The 4,841-nt window shown below is 36.8% G+C and overlaps 1 long non-coding RNA gene across 1 annotated transcript; it reads left to right on the top strand.

Annotated features, from left to right (window-relative positions):
• Positions 1–3,088: 3,088 nt before the first annotated feature.
• On the top strand, positions 3,089–3,971 carry LOC107724171 (uncharacterized). The gene is made up of 3 exons (XR_001638001.1): positions 3,089–3,286; positions 3,489–3,571; positions 3,673–3,971. It is a non-coding gene; the product is annotated as an uncharacterized LOC107724171 (long non-coding RNA).
• Positions 3,972–4,841: the final 870 nt, after the last annotated feature.

The raw sequence follows: 4,841 nt of genomic DNA on the forward strand, positions 1-4,841 counted from the left end.
TTAGAGGCCAGGAGCTTCCTAAAACACCCTTGTCCACTCCATCCACGTCTCCTTCGATAATAGCAGAACAAGCCTGTAATTCTCCAACATCCTGCTTTAGTGAGTGATTCAATTCCAGTTTCCCCTTAGAAGGGCAGTTCTTCCTTGGATAGTTCAGTAGGACGATGGACAGTGTTGTACCCAATGAAAGAATAGGAAATGTTTTCAGAATCCTAGGTTTATTAAATCCCATTTTCAGTTTGAAACCCGACCTGCAAGAAACTACTGCCACTGTATCAGTAAAGTATATGAAGCAGCCTCTCAGGTTCATTTGAGAGATGTAACTACCAAAAGGCAGGTGTATACAGTAGTCAAGGTAGGGACCGCTCACACATGGAGAAAACCCTGGTTACCAAGGATTCATTTCTATGGGGATAATGAAAGGTAATTTCCTGGGCTATAGAAGCAAAAACAAAATGAGGTCAATTTCTGTATAGACAGTTATGGCTACAAAAACTATTTAACATTTTTACAAGTATTTAAGGAAAGAAAATTACGATGTATGTGCAAACAGCAGAGCATGTTTTCATATGACGTGGGGTCATTTGTCACAAAAAATCCGCAATTTTTACAGGCTTACGACAGAACATTGCAACAACAAAAAAATGTGCACTTTGGCTATGATTACAAAGTAAAATTAGTATTTAATAAAATACATGCATATGTGTTTCTGTGATAAGTCTTGGCAATAGCTCGCACTCTGGCACACTGTAATTACTTCAGCACTCAAATTTGCTACTCCATAGGTCTTTAACCCTGCTCCTGGGGACCCACTGTCCTGCAAGGTTTATTTCCAACCCGCTTCAGAACACCTGGCCTGTGACTTTTCAAGTGATCCTGAAGACCTTGATTAGCTGTTTACGGCATTTGATTAGGGTTGGAGCTGAACTCTGCAGGACTGTGGGTCCCCAGGAGCATGGTTGAAGACCTATGTACCATTTAGTGCACTGAAATTCACTACATAAATGTATAGTGAATGAGGTAGCTATTTATTTTCAGATTTTGGGCACGGTACCTGCAGCACTCTGAATGAAATGTAACACGCGGCTGCTATTGTTTAATGTTGCGTTCAAGTCCTTCTGGGAAGTTCGTACTTACGAGTTGACAAGTCGTAATTACAACGTCAGGTGCGTTCAAGTCACTTGGTTGGAAAAAGATGGCGATTTAACTTTTCTACAATTCAATGATTTTTTTAAAAACTCTACATCTACAAAATGATGAATAAATTGCATCGCGTTTTTGCTTTTTTCTGTTTTTATTCAATTTATGAAGGTGATGTAAACTGAATCATTATATATTCTATGGTAATTATACAATAATATAATATTTAGTTACTTATGTAGCTTTATTGTACATTACAAAAAAAATTATAATTTTATTCATTTCAACAAATTGACCACCAATACAGAGCTGCATATCTATAGTCTTCAACTTATGTAGTTTTATTGTACATTACAAAAAAATAATAATTTTATTCATTTCAACAAATTGACCACCAATACAGAGCTGCATATCTATAGTCTTCACTGACACGCCCCCAACTCGGAAACTCTGGGCTTAAAGAAAATTTCGAGGTCCCCACTCATAATAACGACTTTGTGGTTGCGTTCATGTGCTTTCAACTAGTAAATACGATCTGTCCGACATGACTTGAACGCACCATAAGGCTGTATACTCGATTGGTCACGTGACCCACGAAAACTAAAAGCACAATTTTTTTCAAAGGTAACGTTACTCAACCGCAAAGATATTTGAAGGCAACGGTAGACGGCACTACTTTCAGTGAATAACGACTTAACTTTTAGGCTGTTCCTCTCACAAAGTTATCATATGGCTTCAGAAGACTTCGAATACTGCCCAGAAGGCGAGAACTAAAAGCGCCATTTTTTCAAAGGTAACGTTACTCAACCGCAAAGATATTTGAAGGCAACGGTAGACGGCACTACTTTCAGTGAATAACGACTTAACTTTTAGGCTGTTCCTCTCACAAAGTTATCATATGGCTTCAGAAGACTTCGAATACTGCCCAGAAGTTTGTATTGACAGCTTGGCGTTTCAAATTGGGATCCATTTGTATTGTCTGAAAAAGCTCCATTTGTGTTTCACTGAAGAAAGAAAGAAAAAAGGATTAATGAAAGAAAGCGATACAGGTGAGTAAATAACATTATGTCATTATTTTATTCCTACAGTCTGTTCTAAGACTCACCACTTAGGTTTGGCTCATGGGCGTCGCTAAGCCATTTTTAGGGGGGCTTTAGCGCGTTCCAGTGTTGCCAAGTCAGTGGTTTTCCCGCGGAATTGGGCTACTTTAACACTGTTGCCGCGGGTTGTTTTTCATGTCCGCGGTTGAAGCGACCTGTACCAGGGAAACCCCGCCCAAAAAAAAACGTGTATTTTACCCCCCGGAATAATAGATAATATAGATCAGTGGATTGGGCTAGTTTTGTTTCGAAAACCTGGCAACCCTGCCGAGTTTACAATCCGCAGAGCCAGAAACAGAGGATAAGGTGTGCGTTTATTGATAGATTGTAACAACATCTGCATCTGTGCAGTTCTTTTAACTTTAAAGTTTTCGCTACATTCACCCCTTGTCACACCACAGGCTTTTCCTCCAGCGAAAATGTAGCCCTTAACACATATGAATGCATACTTTATAAAACGATCATGTTGCTGTTTTCATTTGAAAATTTAACTTTAAATTGAAAACATATTACAGTGCATGTGGCATTACCATACAGTTGTGCACAGAAATGATTAAAGACAGTGACAGACTGATGCACTCATTTTAACTACATATCAGAGTAATTGACAGATAGACATCGTGTGTGTGTGTTTTAAATTAAATAATAACCCAGATCGTGAAATAGCCTTGGAGTGAGGGATTTTTTTTGTCACTTTGAATTAGAGAAGTGGCAAAGTTGTTATTTTTTAATAAATAGAAAAAAAAAAGGAATGATATAATATAAAACAGATGGAACATATTGCCAATCTAGACAATTACATTAAAACAAGGGTTGTCTATATATTCTTAAGGGATTTGAATGAATAGCCAAATAGCTATATGGAATCAAATAAAAAATCAATTGAATTAATGTAGGACCTACTGTATTGTCTATGAAGCTAAAAAGCTCAAATAAACTAGACAACAAGATGATCAAAATTGTTATATTTATATTTCTTTGTAGATGGATATACAACATTTTTTTCATGTCACATGGGAGTAGGTCTGCAAATGAGCAGCAGTCAGGTGAGAACAGAACATGGACAGCCTCTCACACAGTACCACCGTGTTCCCAACATCGATTGCAGTCATTGCGCCCTTAAGTATATTTCACTTTTTTTTATTTTCAAAGGATAAACAGATAAAATGTTCTGACGTTATTGACACTCAGCAAGAAATGATTGTCTTTCACAGTCAAGTGAACTAGAATTATTTTTTGGTTTCTCAGAAAAGTCTGCAAAAAGAGAGTGAAGTCAAGGCAGAGCACACTGAAAGAAGGCACAGTAGAGAAAAGGCAAGATCATGATCCAGGTGAGAAAGTGAATAGAGTTGGTTTGGATAAAGTGTCTAGTAAGTTAAAAAATCCAAATGATGTTAAGATTTCTAAGTTACCTTTTACATGATTGTCACAGTACAGGGACAGAGAAAGCATGAAGCAGAAGAAGACACGAGTCAGGAGAGAGAAGGATAGATATGCAGAGAAGTAAGTTTAAAGTTATGTTGTTTTCTGGTTACATTTTTCTGTTTGTACTTGAGCATAGAGGTTTGTGCTAAATGCAAACAGTAACATTTTGTATGTACAGTGAACAGGTGTGTGTGACTGAGTGTGTGTGAGTGAGCGAGATCAGGAAGACTTGTATTTGGCTTATTCAGAACTCAAATGTTATACCCATTTATGTAATACAATGGAATACTGGAATAAGTTTTAATATACCACCCTATGTAAATCAAAAATTTTATTTTATTTTATTTATTTAGTTTTTATTATTATACCCTCATTGGGGGCTGAGCACCCCTAAAATGAAAATCCTAGAATCGCCCCTGGTTTGGTTAATATCATTGCTGTTAAAAGAAGTTACAGACGCTTCGAGTCCACATGAAGTTTGGTCAAAATTATATTCAACGTGAAGCCATTCTGTAGTAGAGTTTGTTCTACATGCCACTATTTCTCATACTGTACTAGAGTCAGAGTTTATTTAAATGATTCTTCAGTAGAGGGCACCAAGATATCAGCTTGTCAAACAGGCTTACTTAAGCACACTGAGCTTAGAATATCCATTCATCTCAATTGTGTTTGCTTGGCTAGCACAGATAAACAACTGTTTTTGATACTATCACTTGGGCTGTATTATCTGATCAATCACGTGATGACGATACTAACAGGCTGATGGAGCCAAAAAATGGGCACTTTACCTTATCTAGCAAAGAGCCTTGGCATGAAAGGCACCAGACTGGTTCATTTCATACTTTTAAGATCTATCAAAACAAAATTGGGCACTGCTAAAAACATCTACTATAATATATTAAATATAAACATTCATAATATAATAAACGTTTATTGATTCATATGTTGTTTGTAAAAGAAACCATTCAGAATACACAGTTACTTGAATGGCTGTCAGTAGAAAAAGTGAAAGAGTAGAGTGTGGTTAAGGTATCTACAAGAAGGTGCTTTTTGGGTCACAGTAAATTAACATTTGACCTCTTTATTTTATTGCATTTTTACCTAGACAATCTATACACCTGCTAACAAGTGGAATTCCAGTATCATAGTTACACACAGTTTTGGTTCAGTGTTCAT

This window comes from Sinocyclocheilus rhinocerous, unplaced genomic scaffold (assembly GCF_001515625.1).
Source record: "Sinocyclocheilus rhinocerous isolate Xijiao unplaced genomic scaffold, SAMN03320098_v1.1 scaffold1116, whole genome shotgun sequence".
NCBI lineage: Eukaryota > Metazoa > Chordata > Actinopteri > Cypriniformes > Cyprinidae > Sinocyclocheilus > Sinocyclocheilus rhinocerous.